Below are 14,903 nucleotides of genomic sequence, written 5' to 3'. Positions count from 1 at the left end.
AGTAAGCTACCTTCCCTCACTAGCAAAAGATTTTAGTTTAGCAGTAGCACTAATCAATACAATGTTATTATTTTATTTTACTGCTACGACAAAGAATGCCATTTCGTGGTCTAGGGAGATATATCAGACAATATTCGGTAGGCTGGTCCGAAGTCACTGCTGACTTCTCCAAGTATTAGATTTTTGCTCAATCATTCCAGTTTCATGGAAATTGCCGTCTGGACAAATTAGGGGTTGTCTTGACATAAGACTGAAACTTCGAATTGAGTGAATTAAAATCTCAAGACGAAGATAAATTGCATTCGATACAACGACGACTTCCATTCGTGATTGATGTGACCCACTTATTTAAAATAATGAGGAGTAAAAACTCTTGAACAATGTTTTTCATCATTATAATACTCTCAGTGGAGAGACTTCAGATCATATCATTACAAATCGATTTACATCAGGAATTTTGCATTAAACGGAAAGACATACAGGACCTTGGACATGTTTTATGTCAGATATTACACATGATTTATTATATTTGCAACACATTTCGCTTATGTATGTATGTATAATATATATACATATATGGTTTATATATATATATATGATATATATACATATATATATATATATATATTATATGATATTATACATATACGTATATATATGGAGAGAGAGAGAGAGAGGAGAGAGGAGAGAGAGAGTTACATATGTATGCATATATGCATATAATTTACCATTTCTATTGTCTTGAAGCTATTGAGGTTTAGAGTGTTGTGAGCAGAATAATGATTCGAAAGCTTGAGATTATCAAATGATATGATTTCATGATGAAGTCGACATCAAAATTCTTGATTTGCAAGCCTTCTTACAGGTTTCATTATCGATTAAGTAAGATTTTTTTTTCTTTTATGTGTTCGTGAAAGAAAAAAAGATAAAGTCGGTGACCGACACGGGCAGGTTGGCAGACGTCCAGAAAAGTTGATGGAATATATAGCATATCCACGGTGTCCTGTCTGATCCTGCAATCAAGAGATTTTATAAGGATCTAAAACTGTCATTGCGCTGTAACTGTTTTCCTCTACTTACTTGTTATGTATATATTATACAGTTACACACCTGAGTATACGTACATATCTGGAATATTCTTTGGTATCAAAGTGAATTACTGCATGTATTGACCATAAATGTCAACATCCTGTGGTGGATTCCCCTAAGTTGGACTCCATTAACCACGCATTTGCAGTTGAGTTTTTTAAAAAAAGTGTGTAAATCATGCATTTCTCAGATCTCTCGTTTCGCTCCTTCGGGTTGATATTTCTATTATATGATGCATAGTCTAGTTTGCTGTTAACATGCGTCCTTATGCAAGACATTATGGGTATCCAATTAGAGAAATACTGTTCTTGAAGGGGGCCTCCGGATGATTTTCAGACTTTTGCATTTGCACTTTTATAAACAGGTTATACTAGCTGGGTACAGACTTACAGAAGTTATATATAGTGATTGGCAATTGGTATTGGGAATAAGAATGTTTTCAAAATTCATCAAAACTCACAGTGAACAAGGATAACGACATAGTAGTTTCACATAGGAATACATGATTTGCTGCTTAAGAAAGCAGAACAAAACAAGAAAACATTCGAAAAGTCTACAGAGGTTAACTTGTTAAACAAGTGGTACTGTAATGGAATTACATTGCCACATTACTGGATTATGGGAACCACCTGTCATCATCCTCGTTCAGTGTAATACATTTTTGAGTGTGTCAGAGGATTGGTTTAGCTGTTCAAGGACCACAATAAATTCCACGAATCTTTACATGACACTATCAATTTATGTACCAAATGATGCAAAATTATGAAAATCATTTTGAATTCCCCTTTAAGTGTTTCCATGGCAACCAAAAGTCCTGGTCTTCTTCTGTCTGGTACACGTTAAACTGCCGTATGAAAAAAAAAATTATGCAAATTTACACGATGTTCTTTACAAAGTCAGTTAAAAGTGAGATCAATAATACACTTTTTTGTGAAATGTCATCTACAGATTGAATTAAACTTCGCATGGTTTTGGAAATGTGGGTTGTTGCTTCTGATTAGCACCTTGGCTGCCCAACTCGGGATCTCTCCCCCCCCCCCCCCCCTCTCTCTCTCTCTCTCTCTCTCTCTCTCTCTCTCTTTCCCTCTCTCTCCCACTCCATCTCTCCCTCTATTTTTCTCTAAAGAGAGAACGTCTAATTCAGTAGCAATTGGCCCCAATTCCAACGCGTGCCCGTACCCCGCTGCAGACCGCAAGAACGCTGCACAAACCTGCTAATCGCGAGCTCGGACCCAACAATACATATGTTCACACGCCAAACCCAAAGCTTGCCACCATACTAAGAAAGCAGTTTAAATCCACCATTCCCACTGGTGCCTCCATCGCACGATATATCCGTGGTATTTTGATCTGCTGGTCCGGCGGGGGTTAAGCTCGTGCACACACAGCGACCTGCCGAGTACTTTTCTTGCTTGTTACCACAGCCGGCTAACCCAAAGCAGCTGCCATAGCTAATCTGCCAAGCATTGGTAAGAAGCATGAGGGTTGGAAGGAGTAAGAGGAGAAGAGGGCGAGAGAAGAGAGGAAATCTACAAGAACGAAAAAAGGACAGACGGACAGACAGACAGACAAACAGACAGACAGAATGAGAATGCGCTTTGCACCTAAATTCGCACGCCCAAGGTTTGGAACAGGTAAAGAATTTTCGACTCCTGATTTTGTTTTTGTTCTGGCGTCTGCCCGTTCAACCCCACAACGGAGCGCCACGGCATGCCGCCACGGACATCCTTTTGTTTCCATTCCCCAACACGAGCCGTTCGAACCTGCCTTAATTTCACTACCCGTGAACAGCAGAAAACCTGTAAACAAACGGTTGTCATAATGCGCGTGCGTTCTGTAAGTCAAAATCACTGGCTGCTGTCACCGGTAGCTTACCAGACACTGATAATTCGGAACAAGTTACATGCAAAGCCGTCTGCCTGGTAAATCGATGGCAAGTATTGATTGCTAGTTTCGTGGTGTTTTTTTTTCTCCTTCAGTTTGAGAGAGAAACATTTGTGTGTAGAGAAAAAAGTGAGAGAAGGGAAGGGAAAAGCGTCATAGTAGGAATACATTTGGAAATACATGTATACATCTATATCTATGTGTGTATTTATATATGTTTATATTTATATATATATATATATATATATATATATATATATATATATATATATTATTTATTTATTTATTTATTTATTCATTCCTGGTGAGATTTGAAATGCATTCAAAGAGAATAGTGCCCCACAAAAAACAACAGACATTTAGAAATGAAGAAATGAAGAAAACATTAAGAAATATACAAATAAAGAAGAGATACATTTTGTGATAGTCTGACAAACAGGTAGTCTTCACTAGCACAGACACATGTGTATTCAAATCTACACTCATAACTACATTGCAACCAAACAAAACACGAAAATACAAACAAACCCGTTGTATATGAACACACAACTTCTGTTAATACAACGTCTGATAATACGTCGTTTTCGCTTCAGAATGTTTTGTGTCTTTCCTTTCATTTTCATTGTTTCGTTCTGGTATCCTTTTATCGCTCGAATAGGTGCTAGAAGGGAAAATAGTACAAAGAGGGTCGTTTTTAGAGTACATCTCATCTTTTACTTTATTTGAAGTCCCAACAAATTTACACCGTTGCACTTGCCTCGTAAGGCATGGTTAGCTAAAGCAGGTGCTCTCGCTGGACGCATCGACGTGTAAATATTTGTTCTGTCTTCAAGCACGTTAAGGGCTATAGAAATCAATGTATTTCACTGATTGAAAACATCCCCCCCCCCCTACAAAATACACACAAAGGTGATAAATATGGAAACTTTGAACAGTCATCCGCCATCATTTCAAAATTAATCTGAGTTTCAAGTTTCATCCGAGATACTATCCAAAAATCCCGAAAATCATCCAGAGTGCTTGCCAGACAAAATAATAAACGTCACGTATAAGCTCTGAGTACCTACTTGTCTACAAGAAAAGGTTAAAGTATATTTAGCAATTTGTTTAATCTTCTGACGATTAAAAGTCTCTCACGGAAACCTGAATTTGAAGTAATCCTCCAGATCTCCAGGGTTTTGATTTTTGCAACCTCAAATTTGATGGCCGCAGTGATTCCAACATTCTAGGTAATGCATAATTAACGTATTTTCGTATTTTGTATTTGATTCCTCCCCTGTAACTTTCTTTTCTCTTTTGTGACAAAATTTTGGTGCTTATATTCGTGTTTGTATTGTTGGTTGGTTCAACACCGGTTATGATGGTAACTTTCTTATGTGAAAAAAAAGGACGGCAAATAGTACAGATAGTACGTATAATGTACACTGAATTACCGCACTAATAATATGTTTCCCATGCAGTGTTGCTCAATTATTTCTCCTATTAATGTAGTGACGGGAATTGACTGTGAATAAACACACTTTGAGTTGTGTGTGTCGAATATGTCTCAAAAGATAATAATAACAAAAAACTTAGGCAACTGTAAGAAACGTACTAAAAATGAACACCCATGAAGTAAACGGGTTGGATCTTTTGTTCTTGTCCTACACAATGACTATTAGCGGTTATTTATTTTGTTTATATTGTATGTGTATGTATTTTATCGAAAAATCAAACCTAACCGTCTGGAAAATTTGTTTGAAATAAAGATATCGCTGCAAACTTCACCTTCAAACACTCAGTCGGTTGTGATAGATCAGACGTAGGCTTGTTTTAGCTAAAAATCATGTGTTATACTCTCCCACATGGTTCTTATTCTGGTTATATTGTACCCCTTATAAGAACGCCTCCAAATAGAAGAATGATATGACCCTTAACAAGAAAGAATTCACACAAAATATATATCTATATTATTTCTTATTAACACGCAGAGATGACAGAGATAAATGGCATGCTGGGATAGTAGGTGCAGAGAAAAATGCTCTCTGCGTTAACTTCAGAAATTGTTTTTGCCATTAATACATGTAATACTGAATAGAAAACACATCCACATGTTCACTCAGTCAACTAAACAATGTAGATGGGTTGACGAAAGAAAGACCATTGTCCATCATCTTTATAACGAGAGCTATATAAACTTATTAGTGTATGCCCGCATCTTTATAACATCACAAAGTCACAATAGGGACACGGCCCACAATATAAAAATGCTCACCTAATAAAAGGCACGTTTTTGTATAAGGTCTGACTTGAGTTTCTCTCGCCAGAATATTGTTCCATTTCTCCTAAACAGAGCCACGGTAGTGCAAGGGACCCTGATTTAGTTTAGCAGGCTAAAAACATACTGGTCTGAAGTTTTACATGGTAGCTTACGGATGGAAGGAAAAATGACGTATAGAGTGAAATCCATTGTCTAAAGAAACAGGTCCGGTAAATAAAGCAGCATTTTGCCAAACTAACTAAAAAGAACCTTTGGAAAATGCTGTTGAACTAGATGGGGGCACCCGTATTCAACTTTACAGAGGGAAGCACGTTTTTTCAAACAGTTGATAAAATGTTCCAAAGAAGAGGCCAAAATTCGGGTGTTTAGCACGAATCCAGACTGCGTGGTTTTCTGGATGCAAAGTAATTAATATTGGCTGACCTTTTACGTCGGTCCCATTGCCGTGTGTGTGTTGGCTTTTTTTTTCAGGGGGATGATATGTTGTCTGTTTGTGTGTGTGTGTGTGTGTGTGTGTGTGTGTGTGTGTGTGTGTGCATGTTTGTGCTTGGTTTTTGGGGGGGTTTTGAGGGGAATTTTCGAAGATTTTTTATCATGATTTTGAAATCAGCCTATAGAGGGAAGGAAAACTATGCAGAACATTTTTTTTAATTTAAAATGAACAGTTGCTTCCTTCATATTTCACTAGGAAATGAACTCGGATATCTTTCCTCTGTTAATTTGCAACGAATGAAATGTTTGGCTTTCAGACACTTTTGAGAACCAACGATCAACAGGTGAAGCATAAACATTTCTTATCAAGGTAGTCCTAACAGACCCGAGATGATGACGATAGTCTAAACGGTGGTAATAGTAGAAGTAGCAGTCGTAAAAGTAGTAGGAGCCGCAGTAGTAGACGTAGTAGACTAGAAGTATTCTCATCATTATTATCATTACTATTACTATTTTTAATAGTAGTAGTAGTAGTGGTGGGTATGGTAGTAGTAATAACAGTAGTAGTCGTAGTAACACTAGAAGTAGTACTAGGTAGTAGTAGTAGTAGTAGTAGTTGTAGTAGTGGTAGCAGTAGTAGTAGTAGTAGCAGTTAGTAGTACTTGTTGTAGTAGTAGTATTTAGTAGTAGTAGTAGTAGTAGTAGTAGTAGTAGTAGTAGTTGTTGTCGTTGTTGTTGTTGTCGTCATCATAGTAGAAGTAGTGGTAGTAGAAATAGTAGTCGTAGTAATAGCAGTCGAAATAGTAGCAGTGTATAGCAGTAATAGTAGTACTAGTAGCAGCAGTAGTAATAGTAGCAGTTTTAGCGGTATTAGGAATAGGATGATAGGAGTGGAGTAATACTAACAGTACTCAGTGGTGAAGCATGAATCGCACAAGTAGCTGAAGCACCAGTGTCAGCACGAGTGAGAGGAAGAGTATGTACCACGCTAATGGTGATAGCAGGAATGCCAGCAGTGCAATGGACACGAAATCTATGATTCTTAGAACATTTTACATATTCTTGCTACGGAATAGCAATACGGACAGGCGGAAAACTGGTATACTAGCTAATCGTTGGTAAACTGATTGACATTTTGAAGACGGTAGTGAATAAAATTTCAATGTAACTCTCATGGCTATAGGTGTGTTGCATTTGATGTAATAAAATTAATCTCATCCGATTCACATCTGGTGCACTGAATATGGATAAACGGGTTCACAAAAACCTGAGTGAGTTTTTTGTGTATTATGGGCAGATAGATAAAAGCTGGCAAGTTATTCATGCAATCACTCAAGCACACTAAAATGTACACTAGATGAAACAAGGTTAGTATCTTGTACTAACTCACCCCTGTCGTCTCGTCCCTCTTGAAGGAAATCTTCCCACGAAGTCAGGGGGAAATTTGCAGTCGCAACCTGACATCTCTTCCATCTCGATGAATTATTTTGAAGGACGAACAAGCAGTTGAGAAGCGTTCATGGCGAAATTCCCGCCGAAAACAAAAAGAAGCTCGAAATCCCGTCTGCTGCTATAGATGCCGTGGTGATCTTTCACGGTGGACGCCCTTGAAGAGCCATCAGAGCTCCGACAACGAAGTCACGGGCAGTGGTAGGCGCCATGAGTCGTCTGTCTCGGCATCTCTCCTCACTTCCTCCTCCTCCCAATCCTTCCTATCAGTTATCATCATTATCATCATTATCATCGTTGTCACCACCACCATCATCATCATCATTATCATCATCAGCATCACCATCATAATCATTACAATCATGATATTATTATTATCATCATCATCATCATCAGATTATAATCATCATCACCATCATCATCACAATCATCTTTATATTTACTTTATTCTTCCCTCCTTTTGTGTTCCGTTGTTTTCCTCTTTTTCATAATTCTTACTACATTTGATCTCTTCAGAAGGTTGCTAATAAAAATCAACGGTCAACATGTTGCAGCTCGATGGCCCAAAATAAGCGGAGCATCTTGGACATACATTATTAATTTTCTGAACAAAGTTGTTTAATATGATTGGAAAAATGCAAGAAAATATGCAAGTAACCTTGTCATTGCAATATACAGCAAGGTATCCCACATTAGACGACACCTGCCAATTTAGTAACACAAAAATCAATAATATTTCAGGGCATTAGGCTTCTTTTGCAAGCTTTCATATCATTCATTTCTATTAAGTTTTATGGCACAAGTATCTACACAATAATTGTGAATTTGAATGCTCTTATTCACCGCACGAAATATTTTCATCATTCGCGATGAGAACGTTTCTATTTCGAACTGCAATTGACATTTACAAAAACGGAGGGTACAAATACGAGCGGAAGTAATGGGATCTGATTTTTCTGGCGAAATAAGCAATACTAGAATTAGATAATCAATACCAGATTTAGATATCGGTGTAAGAAAGAGATTAAGAAATTTGGGGCAAATATATTCTTAAATATCTCCACCGTTTTCCTGGCATTTCTATCTCTGCATGTGCTCTACTTTCTGGCTTAACCATTAGAGCTGAAACTTGAAATTTTAACCAGCCTCTTAACTCATACTAGCCATGAGAGATAAGAAGTTAAGACTTTGGAAGTAGCCTACATATGTTTTTTGTTCAAAAGGTCCTGTTTGCTTTTATTTTTTTCCCTTTGAGGAGTTTCTTTTTTTTTGTAATCCTCTTGCTCTGAAATATGCACATTTCCAGTTTGGTGGCATATAGGTCATAAAGGCGTTGTGTTTCACTGTTATCTGCTTTACAGGTTATTCAACTTAGAACTTTTAACAAGCGAAAATTGTTATATCAAGAATTAGATAAAAAGACAAACAAACACAGTCGGTGTTCTCCGTCGTGAGCTAGTATCATGTTACATGGTTTACAACTCAAGTCGACTTCAATCGCCCTTTCTGTTAGCAGCAGGAATTTTTCTTTTCGCGAGTTGTCACACTTTGTTAATTATTTTGGCCACTAGTTCATTATGCGACTGACTATGAATAAGGACGACAAATTCAACTCGTTCAACAGTTTCCCTAGGTGGGAATAAAAAAATGGAACAAGATGGTGATTTTCAGGCATATCCTGGAGATTTAGGGAGAGATTGGAGCATGTCATTACAAACAAAGTAACACGGTTGATGTTATCTCTCTATACCTGAATGATTCAAAGAAAGTCAAAAGGTAAAAACACAAAAGTAATGGAACAGATATCTGGTTATCACAACTTAACCTGAGGCTCTTTACAATTGCCTAAAAAAAAAAAGAAAAAAAGGGCGCTTTGGTTCATCTTACCAAATGATGGCAGTGACTGATCAACTTTTCTATTATCCGTCATTTCTACTGCCGTTCGGAGGATAGCTTTACATTATCAGGGTGTACTTTGCTCATTTATACTGCATGGAATAAAGCATGATCTGGTAATCATTTCTACTCAAAACGCGCTATTTCGAAATGATTACATTAATATTCAACAATGGAATCCATGCTTTTACTAGACAATATGCCAAGGTAGGTGGGAATATACGATCATTACAAATCTTTGCAAGCCATGTGATCTCTTGATAATACATTGAGTTTTGACATGTAAGTTACTGACTGACAGAACGTCATTTAAACGAGGGCAGATATCAGGAATGAAGGGACTATAACTCCTGTAAAAGGGGTAAGTGCAACGGTAATCTTCCTTCAGAACACCTTCACACAATCTCAAGTACGATGCCCATGGCGTTAAAAACTCAGATTGAAACTGAAGAAAAGTTTTGAAAGTGATCTGAACGCAGTAAAACCGTGCAGAGTACAGAGTGCAGAGTGTGATGTCGTGGATAACAAACATCTCCAGTAAGATCCAGCAGAAGATTTCATGGACTAATCTGAGATGATCATTAAATACAAACTGCATCAGGTTAAGAGACTTTCAAGTTTTCTTCAAGTCTGTTATCTGTTAGGTTTGAACAAAATAGAAAACGCTTCTGTGATTACTCAAATTCACCTAAAATCCCTAGTGAAAATCAAGTAGTGCTATTTTCATCACTAGGGTTAATTATAGTAACTCACTTTCAAACAATGACATGCTGTCCCCCCAGTGCTGTGAAAGTTCCACTCCCCGTGATAATACTTGTTGCACATCACCTTCCCAAATTTTGAAATCCAGATTGTTTAAAGGTGAACTCTAGACGATCTTCGTAATTTCACATCATGTAGTACATATATCTATTGTACCCTGTGTAGATTTGTGGGATCTATTATGGTCCTTGAGCGGATAATTTTAATCGTACTCTCTGCAAGCCACTTTAACTTTTTGTCCATATAGGTATGTATGTAAAATTTGTGCACATTTGACTTATTGGCAGAGAAATGGTTAACCAATAATCTGAAAAGACCCAAAGCGAATTACACCGAACAAGGATGATGACATACGAGGCTCACATATTCCAATAATGTAGCTATGTAATCCATTATCATACCACTTGCTTAACAGCTTCACTTACTGTGTAGATTTTATCCACGTTTTCTTCTTTTGTTCTGTTTCCTTGAGCATCGAATCATGCATTCTTACGCGTAGCTGCTATGTCATCACCCTCGTTCATTGTGATTATTTAATGAATTTTGAAAACGTTCTTATTCTTCGTCACAATCACTACAACTTCTGAGACTATGCAACCAGTATAAGCAGTTTGTAGATGTTTAAATGCTTAAGTCTAAAAATAATCCGCAGTTCTCCTTTAATGCAAAGACATTATCATTCATCAGCCATGCCTGTCACAATGTTTAATGTTTGTTTTTTTTAATATGAACACAGAAATGTAGAGATAAATGGATAGGATAGACAGATTTGAACATTTAACCAGATTATTTTTTTTTCATTTAAAACTTAAGGTGGAACAGTTACTTCACCTATAGTAAACACTACAAATCAATAAAACCTATCCAAAGTGCTTATCCCAAACAATCTTGGGACACAGTCACAATCCAACAAAGGCTCAGCAGAACCTAAACTGTCACAGAGTATGATAAGTGCATTGAGAGCTGAATGGGATTCACATTCATTCTGAATTAGCTTCATTACAGACCGTGAAATTATCAATTTGAACATATTGATGTGTCGTGAGGCGTTGCCTGGCAACATCAAATACATATACAACAAACACGACGGGGCAAAATTATGTCGCGTGTCCGATCTTGCAAGCGGCTTGAACGTTATGTTTTGTTTGTTTGTTTGAACTTATACATCGGACAAGAATTGTTCAAGCCCGTGGCACGAGGGAACTGCATTGAAATTAAACAACTCTTTGGAAAAAAAAGGACAGATAGATCGAGATATTGTCGCACTGATTGTGATAAGAGTAGACCTCCAATATTAAAAATGGGGATTTAAAATGGCAGAACACTAATTGATATTGACAATACCCAAGACATGTTAACAAGAGATGACAGGCGATTGTTAGGACATAAGTTGGCTCTGATTCTTCTAATAAAATGTTGCATTTTTTTTCTCGTGATAGATATTTTGTGTGATCAGATTCCTTTTTGCTCGACTCTTGCAATGTCTTTCACAAAGCGTGCCTAAGTCAATGTCAAATCTAATGAAGAGATTGCTCTTTTGGAAGTATTGTATTAAATGTGTTCTTTCGTTTGGAACGTCAGTATTGTTGGCTCGAGTGCTGATGTCTTTAAGTCCAAAGAGAAATTATTCATATCTTTATAATTATTAGCTTTTATAATACGTTGAAATGGCAAATTAAGGCTTTATGCTGAAAACTTCTGATTTCATACTAGTAGCAGTGTTAACATATTAGTATTCACCGCCTACAGGTCGGGACATAATAAATACTGTTCGTATTACGAGGCTGTTTGTATACGGTAACTTCTGAGCTTCTCTAATGTTGTGTGTTAATGTGTATGTGTGCGTTTGGATGTGTATTCGTGTGTATAAGCTTCATCCCTATATTGATCCTTGTACTTGGTTAACTTCGGATCTTTTGGAGAAGAATTACCTGAACAGGAAACGTTGTTTTGAATGAGAGCTGTTGATTCTGAGTTAAAGCTCCAAATCTGATGAAGGGAGGTTGGTGATTGAAAAAAGGACAGATATTGTATTAAGATGGGTAGGAAATTAACAAGGCGCCTCATCGCTTCCATTCTAGCCAACGTGTAGTAAGAGGGAGTGAGTGCAAAGAGTGAATGTATCCTCATGCGAAAATGAATGTAACCCGATTAGAGCAGAGCACTTAATAGGATTGAAAAATTGAAACATGGATGAAAGCGGTATAGTCATCTATCGCATGGTATATCTAGGTCGAATCTTTGCCTTCGAACTAAATGGTGACAACGTCAATGTAAAAAGAATTCAACGCTTTAATCAAAGGGATCATTAATAATATTCTGTTTTGGTATATCTGCCTTCATTTGAGGGAAGAAGGAATGGAACGAACGGCGACAACGGCAATGTAAAATTTTCGACGCTTTCATCATACAGGGATCGTAAATCATTTTTTGGGTATATCTGCCTTTATTTGAGGGAAGGTGGAATGGAAGACATAGATACAAACTGTTAAGACGGACCCTACAATCTTCATATGATACCGCGAGCAGCGAGTATTAACAAACACTGTAATCATAAGAATAATCAGCCTTCCTATCAAGTGAATCACAATACACAGTCCGTCCATGTGGCAAGGAGAATGTTTTTGCTTGATACTTTCAAAGAGCATCAAGACTTGTTTTTAAACAAGCTTTGAACTCTCCGAAAAAGGGTAAAAGAACTATATCTTTTTTTCTGTATGAAACGTCATAAATTCACCATGTTGATCATTGTCAACGCAAACCCAAAGACAAATCAGAGCACAATTTATTGTCTCCCCATTCATCATTACGTTGTCAGTATTCCGAATATTTATCAACCATTGCTAAAATTTCCAACAGATTAAGACATTATGTGCAACTGATAAACAGAACGGAACTGTAAACAGATATAGATGTATCGGCAATAAAGTCGCGGGCGCAGATTGTTGCTTGCCGTCATATAATGATTACTACGTCATATTATGATTATTACGTCATATAATGATTATTATGCTGACATGGCTGAGGTTAGCACTATTCCATGCGCCTTCATCTGTTGATGCTTGAACACGAAAAAAAAAATGCACTGCGTCAAATACTTACTTTCGTTTTTCAATGCGGATGTAGGTATCAATGTGTTACTAAAATAAATGGGTCTACTATTCGAAGAGATCAATACAAAAATGGTTACCCGACGCTTGCTAAAAAAAAAACCATTGCAGCTTCCACAGATTGGTGATACGGGTTCCGTGAACTGCTTTATCTGCAGTCAATATGTTAAGGATTAGCTTGAATGCACTTACTCTCAACTGCTACAAACCTGTTGAAGATAAACGTTATGTCTTATGAATGACACTTCATAAAGAGTAAACTAATAAAGAATAGAAATATGAAAGCAGTAATTCAGTGAATATATCAGAGAAGACAAAGATTTTTTGAAGGAAAAGAGATTTCTTAACGGAAAAGACTTCATGACCACCCACGGAACACTCAAATTTCTCATACAGAACTCTTTTGGCATCTTAATCAAGCTGTCTCCTTACCATGATAATGATTGTTTTAATTCTACACCAGTTGACATTTTAATTCTACATCAGTTGATAATACATGTATGTTTGACTCGGCGCACAGTGCTTCAACCATACTGTCTATTTACGCCTCCACCAAGAGGTAAAATTTCTATTCATTGATAAGCGGATAAATAGTCAAAAAAAATGAAATAATTGTGTCTTTTTGTGTTTACGCGTTAAGAGAAATTAAAACTCATCAATTCAGATACAACCGAAGGCTACATAGGGTAATTTTTTACTCCATCCAGGCTGCTCTTGTTTGAAATGGGTAACACATGGCAGACGTTACAGTAAGATATATTAAGCTGTAGCTTATGTTCGTAGTCATCACTTTCATGAACAGAATTCGCGAAACACGCAGATCATTAACTTGAGAAAGCTTTTTTTTTAACTCATGTTATTTCATTGTTTAAAAGATCGAGTTGATTACTCGTGCATTCAATGTAGTTCTTCAACCAAATGTCGTTCTGGCGGACAAGTCACGCTCTTACCCAAAACAATGAATACAAAAGAGACAAAGTTTCTGTTAAAATTATTAGCTTTACACACGCAGAGGACTATATAAGACGTTCAATCTAACGAAGAAGTTACCCGTTTCTACTACCTTCTTGATTTAACAGAGTTAACATAAAATCATATTGAACAATAAACAGAACGTCTGTTTACCGTTCATTCAAACTGAATGCATTGCTGACATACGACACGAATGGATATACAACATGTACACACAAATATAGATGGCAAACTTATATACTGTGAAATCCTGTAAATAAAGGTATTGGAGTAGGACCCAAAAGAAGGGAATCCCCTTGCCCTGCTCTGGACAAATTGGGCTCGACAATGGCTATCGGACCCGACGAGGCAGGCTGCTCGCCAGCAACAAAGACCCACGTGCAGCGCAGGGGCGCACGACCAGGCGGGCTGTAGGCCAAATCAAACCACCTATTGAAAGCCATGTTACTTTACGACCGACATACAATAGCAAGGCCCGGAAGGCGTAAGAAAAGTTGCAATTTTAATAACCGATTGAGATTTCTTTCATCTTGGGTCTTTCTTTCTCTCTTCCTCTCCCTTTCTCCATCTCTCTCCTCTCCAGCTCTTTCCCTTCGCTCTTTTTTCTGTCACAAGCACAGATTTCTTTTGCCCATTTTGCGTGTGTGAATAGATTATCGCCCGCAAGCACGGGTTTTTTTTTCCAAAAGACGGCGCGCGCAATATTGTACGTGTTACGAGTCTGCTGGCAGAGTGTATTTGTGTGTAAAAAGCTCTCTAGCGAGTCACACATGTGCGTGTGTGTGCATGCCGTTTGTCTGGGGTCTGCTAAAGCTCATGCTATGTGTTGATGTACAAACTAGTTACGCCAGGGATGAAAAACAGCCACAATAATACAATAATAGCTGCCTAGAGTCGTTGACGGGAGTTAAGACGGAAAATGAGATCATTTGGAGTTGATCCCAGCTAATTTGATTTGATAGTACAGCCAGGGTCGATTAGAGCGCGTCCCGTGTCTACGCAGCCAAGCAAGGACCCCCGACATCGTCCCTCCTCTAACAAGCTACTTC

This window comes from Diadema antillarum, unplaced genomic scaffold, assembly GCF_040938485.1.
Source record: "Diadema antillarum isolate AM-2024a unplaced genomic scaffold, OU_Dant_1.0 seq00000836_RagTag, whole genome shotgun sequence".
In the NCBI taxonomy this organism is placed as follows: domain Eukaryota; kingdom Metazoa; phylum Echinodermata; class Echinoidea; order Diadematoida; family Diadematidae; genus Diadema; species Diadema antillarum.
The sequence above is the reverse complement of the archived record's forward strand: the minus strand, read 5'-3'. Positions refer to the sequence as shown.